Source organism: Lathyrus oleraceus, chromosome 5 (assembly GCF_024323335.1).
Source record: "Lathyrus oleraceus cultivar Zhongwan6 chromosome 5, CAAS_Psat_ZW6_1.0, whole genome shotgun sequence".
NCBI lineage: Eukaryota > Viridiplantae > Streptophyta > Magnoliopsida > Fabales > Fabaceae > Lathyrus > Lathyrus oleraceus.
The window spans coordinates 428,328,499-428,343,310 of record NC_066583.1 but is presented as its reverse complement, the minus strand read 5'-3'; positions in this window follow the sequence as shown (position 1 = coordinate 428,343,310).

Sequence of the window (14,812 nt, the reverse complement as noted above, 5' to 3'; positions counted from 1 at the left end):
CCGAACCCAAAATCTAATTAAGGTCTTTCCTGTTCTTTTCCACCTTTCCTTATTGGATAAAAGAAAAGTCGGTGGCGACTCTTGCTATCCGCGGCATTTGCTTTCCAAAGCAAAAACACACAAAGTCAGTTCACCGTATGACAGAACTGGCGACTCTGCTGGGGACATTTAAAAAGAGAGGTTACCTTAAAAAAAACAAGATCATTTATTTGAATTGTCTGATTTACTTTTAAGGGATTGCTTGGGTATTTTATGCTTGAGTGAAAGATCCTACACCCGGATCTAGTGTACCTTAGGTAAGTAGCAAAAGATCAGCGCAACTATCCGGCGTATACTGGAATGGTTAAAATGATGGCTACGGTTAATGTGACACTTTGGATGTCCTGATGTTCCTCATGTTTACTTGAGGAGAAATTTGGCGTCTGCGTGGTGTCATCAAAGCATTAACCAGACCTTTAGAACCCTAATTGACTCATCTTGGCCATTAGAAAGTAGTGAGATAACTGACTTCGGTTCCGACTGGGGTTGGTTGAGACTCGATACTACACTCTTTGAGATTGGACTTTAGGGAAGCTTTGGTCAACCACTTGGTGTTGCACTGAAGTGGACTTAAGGGAAGGTCAATGATTGGAGATCCTTTTAGAACCCAGTTACTATTCTAGGACAGGTTGAACCAACCAAACTTCAGTGGGGAGGGTACTTACCTATGGAACTCATGCAAGCCTTAAAACTTAGGAATGACTGTTGTGTGACTTGTTTGTGCTTGTTGTTTACTTAACATCATAACATCATAACATCATAACATCGTGACATTGCACTAATCATTTCAAGGACTTAGGGATTTAACTTTGCTCTGTTTCGTAAGGCTATGGCTTCCAGGAAGACCATCCGGATCAATTTTGTAGCAATCTCTCCTCAACTAAAGGATTTAGTGTCAGAACTTCCTAATCAGATTCAGTTCATCAAGAAACATGGTTCTCTCCTCAATTTGGTTACCACTGGTTTCAAAGAAGATATGATGAGAGTTCTATTCCAGTTCTTCGATCCTAAACATCATTGCTTCACTTTCCCAGATTATCAGTTGGTACCCACATTAGAAGAATTCTCCAGGCTACTTGGGATACCTATCCTTGATCAAATACCTTTCAGTGGTTTAGAAAAGAGTCTGAATTCCGAAAAAGTTGTCGCAGCTTTACACATGACAAAGTCCGACATTGAAACCAACTGGGTAATAAGAAGTGGAGTTAAGGGTTTACTTGCCAAGTTCTTGATAAATAAGGCCCGAGAATTCCTAAAAGTTATGAATGTCCATGCTTTCGAAGATGTTCTAGCATTACTAATCTACGGTTTGGTGTTATTTCCTAATCCAGACCAATTCATAGACATGAATGCTATTAAGATATTTCTCACTCATAACCCTGTGCCTACCTTGCTTGGAGACATTTTGCATTCCCTTCACACCCGTACTATGAAAAGGCAAGGGACTCTCATGTGCTGCATACCTTTATTATCTAGGTGGTTTATTTCGCACCTTCCTCAATCAGTCTTGAAGAATGAGCAGAATTTGAAATGGTCTCAAAGGATAATGTCGCTCTCCCATTCAGACATGCGTTGGTGTCCTCATCTCAAAGAAAATGTTATCCTCATTGACCGTTGTGGAGAATTCTCTAACGTACCACTCCTGGGGATGAGGGGAGGTATTACTTATAATCCTGCTTTAGCCCTACGTCAGTTCGGTTGTGCTCGAAGAGATGGTCCACATGAGATAATTATCCAAGGCACCGTGTTTGACTATGACAACGATTCCCAAGGTCTCCGTCAAAGATTTGTACGAGCTTGGGGCATGGTGAAAAGAAGCGCTTTAGGACAGAAAAACTCTATTCCTATGGAACCTTATCTCAGATGGGTACGCGCAAGAGCTCGTGAACTTGTCATGCCGTATCTTGCGGTCGGACCGCTGATGGTTGAACCAGGAGTTGAAGGAGGTACTCCTCAGATCATTCCTTATCCAGATATGCCTACCAGTGTTGAAGAATTGAAGAAATCCTGGATCCAGTTGAGAGAGGAAAGGGATACTTTTGAAACTCAGTTTGGTGCAGAAAGGAAGAAGGTGTTAGAGCTCACCAGCCAGGCTCTGTTGAATATTTCTATCATCAGACATAAATCAAGTATCCCCAGCTAAGAAAGGGTCATCAATACAAGTATCTCCAACCAGAATATTGGGATTTATTTTCCCCTGGAAGAACTTTTCAGACACATAATTCATTCATTACATCATTTCACAGCATACGCATGCATACAATGTTCGCATTTATTTTCAAAAGCATAAAACATCTCATGCATCATGACATGGCATGAGGCTAACTTTATTTTTCAGGTTGATTATCCTCCTGATGCAGTCAAAATAAAGATCCATTCAGACGGACATCTTTATCGATTACATTCAAGATTCAAATACATCTTTCGGATATAATCCATGTGAACATTCATTCTGACAAATACTCGGATATCCTCCTAATGGTGGCATCTTTAAGCCCACCCCAGATATTTATGGCAAATACAACATATACAAATATTATCAGATATAGCCTAACGTACGGTTCATTCTGATTCAGCCCAACATATGATTCCTTCAACTATTCCAATACGGTCTAGCGCACGGCCCATTTGGATCTTCATTTCCTCGGATACTACCTAGCGTACGGTACATTCCGAGGTGTAGTCTAGCGTACGACTACTTTCTTTTCAGATACAGCCTAACGTACAGCTCATTTTGCAACTCTAATACGGTCTAGCGTACGACCCATTTGGATCTTCATTCCTCAGATACTACCTAGCGTACGGTACATTCCGAGGTGTAGTCTAGCGTACGACTACTTTCTTTTTCAGATACAGCCTAACGTACGGCTCATTCTGCAACTCAGATATGATCTAGCGTATGATCCATTCTGATCCTTTACCCCTAGTGAAGTCGACAACCTAATGGATGACTCGCTATGCGGTCTAGCGTATGACCCGGTGTGGCACCCATGTCTTCAAATTGGTCTGATATACGACGCACTCTGAAGCTCTCATCATCAATGATTCTTACTTCGTCAGATACAGCCTAACGTACGGCTTATTCTGCAACTCAGATACGATCTAGCGTATGATCCATCCTGATCTTTCATCCCCAGCGAAGTCACCCACCTAATGGATAACTCATTCTGCTACTCAGATACGACCTAGCGTACGATCCATTCTGATCTTTACCTCTCCAGAGGCAGCCTAATAGACAGTTCATTCTGCAATTCAGATATGATCCAGCGTCCCCAGCAGCGTATGATCCGTTCTGATCTTTCTTCATCAAACTTCCTGGATGGCATCTTTAAGCCCATCTCCATCAAGACTAATTAATAAGTGCAAATTTTCGGGGCATTCTAAGTGTTCAATAATCTTCCACCTCCAGACCACGAATGGCGTACATACCATTCTAACTCTCTCGGTTCAAGAATATTGAACAGGGGCAGCTGTCATACCCCAAAATTTGCCCGTTAATCTTGCAAGACATTTTTCAAGGCACTTCAATTCATTTTTCAAGACACTGATCTTAAAGGAACAAAGACCCAGCACACAGGTGGCCAAATCCAGAAAATGGCTTGCTCGCTAGGCGACCAAAATCCTTCGCCTAGCGAACCCTTCGCTACACCACTCGCCTAGCGAAGCTTGCGAATACCAGAAACTTTGGGCTTCGTTCTGAGCCCATTAGGTCACAAAAAAATCATTATAAATACCACAACTTCAGTCAGAAGAAGGGGGGAGAACGGACGGACGGAGACAGAGAGAAGGAACAGCAAACCCTGGAGGCTAACCCAGAGAATTCAGAGCAACCCTAAAGGAAACCCTGAAGGAAACTCATCTGCACAAAGGTTACCTCCGCCCAACTCAATCCGGCGCCAACCCTAAGAGTGACTTGCCAATTCAAGGTTGCAATTCAATTGCAAACAGGTTTGCATTACTATTATCGCTTTATGTTCCCAATTTACATGTGATATTATAATTGAATTCATAAATATATTTGAGGTTTTGCATGTGGATTTAAATATGCTTGAATATCTTGAATGTTTAACCATGTAATTTCTGTAACGGACACCATAGGGTTTGGATCTCGCTGAAATCGTACTGTTCTAAAATTCAAAACCCGCAGCCGTTCGCTAGCACATCGCTAAGCGAACATGTAGCGAGCGTTCGCTAGGCCTTCGCTAGGCGAGGCAGCAGCGAACGTGACAGTCGCTGACTTTTCTGTTCTGATCTTGGCTCATCTGACATGTTTTATTATCACCATGCATTGTTTACCTGACATCATTACTGTTGTGATTCCTTTTGTTTGGTGCAATTCTCGATTGCACCCTGATTTGGTATTCTGACCTGTTTGCTGAATTTTGTGAGGGTTCACATATTCCCGGAAAAGGTAGCTTGCTAGGTATTCCACTTTATTTGTGGGATACCCTTGTGGAGATTCATCCTAATTATCTAATTGATTATAATGTGAAGATTCATCCTAATTACCCTATTGATTATAAAATATGTGATCTTGGACCTCTCTTTGTTGCCTTACGGTATTACGGTATTACGGTCATGTCCCGCGAATGTGGGGATACACTTAACAAAGACCCTCCGATTAAATCATCATAAGATAAATCATAGTCCCTCAGATGTTGCCTACGAATATATGACTTTGTCCCTCGATGACCCGTCGTTGTAGCCTACGGTTAAATGATGATTGTCCCTTCGAATGCTAAGGTATCCTTACAAATGTTGCCTTCAATGACCAATCGGTGACCCTACGATGTCCCTTTTACATCCAAAGGATAAAACTACTTACTTCTCAATAGTAAGGACAGTTTTACCCTCATAAGGATAGGAAATACCCATAAAGACCTTGGGTAGGTATAACCCTTAATTGCTGACTCACAACCTAAAACATTTTTCATACATCACACTTTGCAAAACATCTACTAGAAAATCACCACTTGGTATACATTCGTACTAGAATCATTGCCAAGTTATATTTTTCTAAACAGCTTTCAAAATTAAACGAGACAAAAACTTTGTATACATTCGTACAAGAATCATTACAAATTTAACTCTCTTTTCAAAACATTTTCTAAGCAATTCACAAACACTTTTTCAGACAAGAAAAATAACATAAGTGATCAAGCAATTAAGAGCCCGTGGATAACCATGGATACAGAGGGTGCTAACACCTTCCCTTTGTATAATGTACCTCCCGAACCCAAAATCTAATTAAGGTCTTTCCTGTTCTTTTCCACCTTTCCTTATTGGATAAAAGAAAAGTCGGTGGCGACTCTTGCTATCCGCGACATTTGCTTTCCAAAGCAAAAACACACAAAGTCAGTTCACCGTATGACAGAACTGGCGACTCTGCTGGGGACATTTAAAAAGAGAGGTTACCTTGAAAAAAAACAAGATCATTTATTTGAATTGTCTGATTTACTTTTAAGGGATTGCTTGGGTATTTTATGCTTGAGTGAAAGATCCTACACCCGGATCTAGTGTACCTTAGGTAAGTAGCAAAAGATCATCGCGACTATCCGGCGTATACTGGAATGGTTAAAATGATGGCTACGGTTAATGTGACACTTTAGATGTCCTGATGTTCCTCATGTTTACTTGAGGAGAAATTTGGCGTCTGCGTGGTGTCATCAAAGCATTAACCAGACCTTTAGAACCCTAATTGACTCATCTTGGCCATTAGAAAGTAGTGAGATAACTGACTTCGGTTCCGACTGGGGTTGGTTGAGACTCGATACTACACTCTTTGAGATTGGACTTTAGGGAAGCTTTGGTCAACCACTTGGTGTTGCACTAAAGTGGACTTAAGGGAAGGTCAATGATTGGAGATCCTTTTAGAACCCAGTTACTATTCTAGGACAGGTTGAACCAACCAAACTTCAGTGGGGAGGGTACTTACCTATGGAACTCATGCAAGCCTTAAAACTTAGGAATGACTGTTGTGTGACTTGTTTGTGCTTGTTGTTTACTTAACATCATAACATCATAACATCATAACATCATAACATCATAACATCATAACATCATGACATTGCACTAATCATTTCAAGGACTTAGGGATTTAACTTTGCTCTGTTTCGTAAGGCTATGGCTTCCAGGAAGACCATCCGGATCAATTTTGTAGCAATCTCTCCTCAACTAAAGGATTTAGTGTCAGAACTTTCTGATCAGATTCAGTTCATCAAGAAACATGGTTCTCTCCTCAATTTGGTTACCACTGGTTTCAAAGAAGATATGATGAGAGTTCTATTCCAGTTCTTCGATCCTAAACATCATTGCTTCACTTTCCCAGATTATCAGTTGGTACCCACATTAGAAGAATTCTCCAGGCTACTTGGGATACCTATCCTTGATCAAATACCTTTCAGTGGTTTAGAAAAGAGTCTGAATTCCGAAAAAGTTGCCGCAGCTTTACACATGACAAAGTCCGACATTGAAACCAACTGGGTAATAAGAAGTGGAGTTAAGGGTTTACTTGCCAAGTTCCTGATAAATAAGGCCCGAGAATTCCTAAAAGTTATGAATGTCCATGCTTTCGAAGATGTTCTAGCATTACTAATCTACGGTTTGGTGTTATTTCCTAATCCAGACCAATTCATAGACATGAATGCTATTAAGATATTTCTCACTCATAACCCTGTGCCTACCTTGCTTGGAGACATTTTGCATTCCCTTCACACCCGTACTATGAAAAGGCAAGGGACTCTCATGTGCTGCATACCTTTATTATCTAGGTGGTTTATTTCGCACCTTCCTCAATCAGTCTTGAAGAATGAGCAGAATTTGAAATGGTCTCAAAGGATAATGTCGCTCTCCCATTCAGACATGCGTTGGTGTCCTCATCTCAAAGAAAATGTTATCCTCATTGACCATTGTGGAGAATTCTCTAACGTACCACTCCTGGGGATGAGGGGAGGTATTACTTATAATCCTGCTTTAGCCCTACGTCAGTTCGGTTGTGCTCGAAGAGATGGTCCACATGAGATAATTATCCAAGGCACCGTGTTTGACTATGACAACGATTCCCAAGGTCTCCGTCAAAGATTTGTACGAGCTTGGGGCATGGTGAAAAGAAGCGCTTTAGGACAGAAAAACTCTATTCCTATGGAACCTTATCTCAGATGGGTACGCGCAAGAGCTCGTGAACTTGTCATGCCGTATCTTGCGGTCGGACCGCTGATGGTTAAACCAGGAGTTGAAGGAGGTACTCCTCAGATCATTCCTTATCCAGATATGCCTACCAGTGTTGAAGAATTGAAGAAATCCTGGATCCAGTTGAGAGAGGAAAGGGATACTTTTGAAACTCAGTTTGGTGCAGAAAGGAAGAAGGTGTTAGAGCTCACCAACCAGGCTCTGTTGAATATTTCTATCATCAGACATAAATCAAGTATCCCCAGCTAAGAAAGGGTCATCAATACAAGTATCTCCAACCAGAATATTGGGATTTATTTTCCCCTGGAAGAACTTTTCAGACACATAATTCATTCATTACATCATTTCACAGCATACGCATGCATACAATGTTCGCATTTATTTTCGAAAGCATAAAACATCTCATGCATCATGACATGGCATGAGGCTAACTTTATTTTTCAGGTTGATTATCCTCCTGATGCAGTCAAAATAAAGATCCATTCAGACGGACATCTTTATCGATTACATTCAAGATTCAAATACATCTTTCGGATATAATCCATGTGAACATTCATTCTGACAAACACTCGGATATCCTCCTAATGGTGGCATCTTTAAGCCCACCCCAGATATTTATGGCAAATACAACATATACAAATATTATCAGATATAGCCTAACGTACGGTTCATTCTGATTCAGCCCAACATATGATTCCTTCAACTATTCCAATACGGTCTAGCGCACGGCCCATTTGGATCTTCATTTCCTCGGATACTACCTAGCGTACGGTACATTCCGAGGTGTAGTCTAGCGTACGACTACTTTCTTTTCAGATACAGCCTAACGTACAGCTCATTTTGCAACTCTAATACGGTCTAGCGTACGACCCATTTGGATCTTCATTCCTCAGATACTACCTAGCGTACGGTACATTCCGAGGTGTAGTCTAGCGTACGACTACTTTCTTTTTCAGATACAGCCTAACGTACGGCTCATTCTGCAACTCAGATATGATCTAGCGTATGATCCATTCTGATCCTTTACCCCTAGTGAAGTCGACAACCTAATGGATGACTCGCTATGCGGTCTAGCGTATGACCCGGTGTGGCACCCATGTCTTCAAATTGGTCTGATATACGACGCACTCTGAAGCTCTCATCATCAATGATTCTTACTTCGTCAGATACAGCCTAACGTACGGCTTATTCTGCAACTCAGATACGATCTAGCGTATGATCCATCCTGATCTTTCATCCCCAACGAAGTCACCCACCTAATGGATAACTCATTCTGCTACTCAGATACGACCTAGCGTACGATCCATTCTGATCTTTACCTCTCCAGAGGCAGCCTAATAGACGGTTCATTCTGCAATTCAGATATGATCCAGCGTCCCCAGCAGCGTATGATCCGTTCTGATCTTTCTTCATCAAACTTCCTGGATGGCATCTTTAAGCCCATCTCCATCAAGACTAATTAATAAGTGCAAATTTTCGGGGCATTCTAAGTGTTCAATAATCTTCCACCTCCAGACCACGAATGGCGTACATACCATTCTAACTCTCTCGGTTCAAGAATATTGAACAGGGGCAGCTGTCATACCCCAAAATTTGCCTGTTAATCTTGCAAGACATTTTTCAAGGCACTTCAATTCATTTTTCAAGACACTGATCTTAAAGGAACAAAGACCCAGCACACAGGTGGCCAAATCCAGAAAATGGCTTGCTCGCTAGCCGAGCAAAATCCTTCGCCTAGCGAACCCTTCGCTACACCACTCGCCTAGCGAAGCTTGCGAATACCAGAAATTTTGGGCTTCATTCTGAGCCCTTTAGGTCACAAAAAAATCATTATAAATACCACAACTTCAGTCAGAAGAAGGGGGGAGAACGGACGGACGGAGACAGAGAGAAGGAACAGCAAACCCTGGAGGCTAACCCAGAGAATTCAGAGCAACCCTAAAGGAAACCCTGAAGGAAACTCATCTGCACAAAGGTTACCTCCGCCCAACTCAATCCGGCGCCAACCCTAAGAGTGACTTGCCAATTCAAGGTTGCAATTCAATTGCAAACAGGTTTGCATTACTATTATCGCTTTATGTTCCCAATTTACATGTGATATTATAATTGAATTCATAAATATATTTGAGGTTTTGCATGTGGATTTAAATATGCTTGAATATCTTGAATGTTTAACCATGTAATTTCTGTAACGGACACCATAGGGTTTGGAGCTCGCTGAAATCGTACTGTTCTAAAATTCAAAACCTGCAGCTGTTCGCTAGCACATCGCTAAGCGAACATGTAGCGAGCGTTCGCTAGGCCTTCGCTAGGCGAGGCAGCAGCGAACGTGACAGTCGCTGACTTTTCTGTTCTGATCTTGGCTCATCTGACATGTTTTATTATCACCATGCATTGTTTACCTGACATCATTACTGTTGTGATTCCTTTTGTTTGGTGCAATTCTCGATTGCACCCTGATTTGGTATTCTGACCTGTTTGCTGAATTTTGTGAGGGTTCACATATTCCCGGAAAAGGTAGCTTGCTAGGTATTCCACTTTATTTGTGGGATACCCTTGTGGAGTTTCATCCTAATTATCTAATTGATTATAACGTGAAGATTCATCCTAATTACCTAATTGATTATAAAATATGTGATCTTGGACCTCTCTTTGTTGCCTTACGGTATTACGGTATTACGGTCATGTCCCGCGAATGTGGGGATACACTTAACAAAGACCCTCCGATTAAATCATCATAAGATAAATCATAGTCCATCAGATGTTGCCTACGAATATATGACTTTGTCCCTCGATGACCCGTCGTTGTAGCCTACGGTTAAATGATGATTGTCCCTTCGAATGCTAAGGTATCCTTACAAATGTTGCCTTCAATGACCAATCGGTGACCCTACGATGTCCCTTTTACATCCAAAGGATAAAACTACTTACTTCTCAATAGTAAGGACAGTTTTACCCTCATAAGGATAGGAAATACCCATAAAGACCTTGGGTAGGTATAACCCTTAATTGCTGACTCACAACCTAAAACATTTTTCATACATCACACTTTGCAAAACATCTACTAGAAAATCCTCACTTGGTATACATTCGTACTAGAATCATTGCCAAGTTATATTTTTCTAAACAGCTTTCAAAATTAAACGAGACAAATACTTTGTATACATTCGTACAAGAATCATTACAAAGTTAAACTCTCTTTTCAAAACATTTTCTAAGCAATTCACAAACACTTTTTCAGACAAGAAAAATAACATAAGTGATCAAGCAATTAAGAGCCCGTGGATAACCATGGATACAGAGGGTGCTAACACCTTCCCTTTGTATAATGTACCTCCCGAACCCAAAATCTAATTAAGGTCTTTCATGTTCTTTTCCACCTTTCCTTATTGGATAAAAGAAAAGTCGGTGGCGACTCTTGCTATCCGCGACATTTGCTTTCCAAAGAAAAAACACACAAAGTCAGTTCACCGTATGACAAATACTCAGATGCTCTGGATGAAGAATCAACTAGAAGATCTTCAAATCTTTGAGAGTAACATTCCTATCTTCTGTAACAATACTGCTGCCATCTGTTTAAGTAAGAATCCTATTTTGCATTCCAGAGCTAAACACATAGAAATAAAACATCATTTCATTAGAGACTATGTTCAGAAAGGGATAGTAACATTAAAATTTATAGATACAAAACCTAAAATCTGTTTCCTATTCCGAAACATATATATATATATATATATATATATATATATATATATATATATATATATATATATATATATATATATATATATATATATATATATATATATATATATAATAAAGTTTCAAAAGAAAAACACAGTAAAAAAGAGAAATGAAAAAACCGAAATAATATGTGCTTTCCATGGAGCGCATTCAAGCCAAATCTCACAATGGCCCATAGTTGTTTCAGCTTTTGCTTAAGTTCCATTTACTAGCAGTGAACCAGGTTCAAAAAACTTGACTTAAAGTAACTTGAATGGAAGCCAAAAAGAGAATTAATGTGAGATGGTGGAATCCCAATCCCCTAATGAGTTAATCAATTGCAAAAGCAATCAAAGTCAAGACAACTAATCCAAATTAATTTGAACCAGTGGAAGGGAGAGAGACAAGCAGATGAAAAAGGGAAGATAAAAAGGGGTTGGTCGGGTTGAAAGAAGAGGAAATGGATTTAAGGTCTTAAAAAAAGAAAGCAAATGTCTGAAAGCATCATGTTCCAAAATTTTTACAAAAATAACCCACTTTTTCAAGAAAATTCCCAAAATACCCTTGGTTTCAAAAAAAATCTCAAACTACCCCGCTTTTAGGAGGAGTCGCCAATTGAATTGGAGACTCCTCTTAAAAATTGAATGGAGGCGCCAATTGGATTGGCTAGGGCAGGTGCCCTAGCCAATTGGATTGGCGCCCCTGTGTTGGACTTAAGAGGAGGCGCCAATTCAATTGGAGCCTCAGTGTAAAATGCAATTTTTGTGTTATAAATAGATGCGTTGTGTCAGTCATTGTTCCACATCTCAATTAATCATTTGGCAATCATGTTTGGTGTTCGTCACCGATAAGGAAATGTGATTTATGTGAGATAAACCTCAGATGTTGATGCTGTTCTGGAACATCACTATGTTCGATCAACTGAAGAGGGAGTTGGTTCGTTGGTTAGATGGGAAAATACCATAAGGGAAAAAAATTAGAAGTATTGAGAGACTCGACAATATCTTTGGTTGGGTGCGAATGAAGACTGATAAGGATGCTAGGGAAATGATGTTCGATCGAGATGACATCAATTTGATTGTCGTAATCAGTTAGAAATATTTTTGTTTTCAGATAGCTTATTTTGTACTGATGTTTGTTGTGAACCTCGTTGTAACAAAAACTTAATGATATATAATGATTGAAGGTTACAGAAATACAATGTTACAAAAAGCTTAAGACCTAGATGATGCTCCTCGATTGGGACAATTGTTCTTGTTGTGTCCTGGTTAACGATAAATACTACATAATCTTATCATTTTATCTGTGGAATCCATCTCTGTCCTGATACGTGTGCTGTTTGGCCTTCCTTTTTTCTTTCTACGCATCTCGTCGTTATGCCAAACTATATCACCTTCATATGGAGGCCAGTATTCCTCCATTGGTAGTACCGAGAAGCTTTGATTATATACATTCATGACTGTGACGGTCTTGTACACATCAGATAAATGGTTGTAAGCGTCTTGACGAGTATAAGAGCATGCTGCAATAACATGGGAGCAAGGAATGCGGAAGGCCTGAAATTTTCCACAATCGCACCAACTTCTATTTAGTCTAACAGCATAGGCTAAATTTGGTTTCCCCTCGTTGTGATCCATTGTTTCCTGAACGCTGAAATTTTTCCTATGACGGTCAAAGACTGTTACAGCGTGTGTGCTAGCTTTGATGCTCTCCTCTTTCATGACCTTCATGAAAAACTCACTGAATACTTGCCTGGACATTAACACCGCACTCCATCTTTCACCTCTGGTTGCGAACGTAGAAGCCAACCTATAATAGGTCGATCTTACCAAGGCGGTTATCGGCAGATTTTGAATTCCTTTGAATACCCCGTTCATGCATTCCACAAGGTTTGTTGTCATGTGGCCCCATCGACAACCTCCATCAAATGCCCTTGTCCACTGCTCTACTGGTATGTTATTTAGCCATCTCCCTGCGTCTTCATTAGACAATCTAATTTCATCACGATAATATTGAAATGACGGTTGAGTTATAGCATACCCAGCATTCATCACCTTCTTGCGAAGATTCTTATCTTTTATAGCACGCATGAAGTTTTGTGCAATGTGTTTGATGCAATAGACATGGGTAGAAGGAGGATCATTCCATCCGTTGTCATGGTTGTTGTAGGCACTCTCAATGGCAGCATGTGTATCAGAAATCAAATAGAGATTGGCTTGTGGAGCCACATGTGTTCTGAGATGTCGAATAAAGAAACCCCATCCACCAGCCGTTTCACCTTCAACAAGAGCAAAGGAAATGGGAAAGACATTGTTGTTTCCGTCTTGTGCAACCGTCATGAGCAAAGTACCCTTGTATTTGTCGTATAACCAAGTGCCATCAATTTGAATAATAGGTTTGCAGAATGCGAAACCTTTGATGCATGGGTCAAAAGCCCAAAAGAGACGGGGAAAGATTGTATTACCTGTAGCACAGGTTCCGTCTGGCATCATCGTTGGCAATGTCTCCATAATTCCCACAGTTCCTGGGACATATGTTTTTAGTGCCCATAAAAACCGTGGCAATTCCTTGTATGAATCCTCCCAGTTGCCGAAAACTTGTTCAACAACCTTTGTCCTTGCAAACCAGGCTTTCTTGTAAGATGGAGTATAATTATATGTTGTTCTGATATGGGATATAATTATAGTCACCTTCACGGATGGGTCTTTATTAACCAACGGCAGAATGTCTTGACATATCAACGATGCGCTTAGTTTGCGGTGATCTTGTTCAACGTTAGTTGCAATGCAACTGTGAGGTGGGTCTATTGAAGCGATCTCCCAAGAGTCGTTTTTCTTTTTGTAAGACGCATACAAACGAAACTTACAAAGCATGTTGCGACATTCGATAACATACCTTCTAGAATCACTGTGTTTCACTGTAAAATCAGCAGAGTTGTTCATGTGGAATTTTTTGATAGCTAGAAAACATTCTTCTTTGGTACGTAACATGCCTCCCACCTTTAATTCGCCTTCTAATCTCGAATACGGATTATAGAAACCACTGTTAGATGTTTCATCATCGTGCAGATCCATATTTGTCATATGTTGAGGCGGATTGTAGACATGACTAAGAGGTATTGGTGGTGGTTGATCATCATCTTCAATGTCGTTGTTCAGCATGTGATCAACCTGTATCTCGGTCTCCTCTTCTTCTTCATCAACGACATCCACTTCTGCTTCTGCTTCTGGGTTGACGTCATCTGACCATTGTGGATCAAATTCACTAGATTCATCATGATTGGTTATTTGTGACTGCTGAGATGGTATACATGGTTGAAGAGTAATGTACAACTCAATACAGTTGCAACCTGAATGTTCATGACTAACAAACATGTATTCAACATCTTCATCGTCTCGTACCTTTAGGGAAAAAAACTTGCATTGACTATTCTAAAAAAATATTGGATTTTGATATGTGATCTTTGACACAATACTCGATCCTATACAGGATTGTATTCTTTTTTTCAAATGCAAGAAGGTTGCATTTCTCTTGATCGTGAGTCTAATGGTATCAGTGTTTCGAAAACAAAAACCATACAACTCAGACTCGTATGTTTCACCATTGCAGTAAACGTTGACAATGTATTTTGGTGAAGATGACATTGTGCAGATGAAAACTATTTTCTTGCTGCAGATGAATGTGAGTGAAGTGTCTTGGATGTTGATAGTAAGACACTTAAATAGATGAGTGAAGTGTCTCACATGCTAGCTAGTTCGGAGTGACGTGTCGCACATGCAAGCTACTCCTAAGTGACGTGTCGCACATGCAAGCTACTCCGAAATGATGTGTCAACCATGTAAGCTACTCCAAAATGATGTGT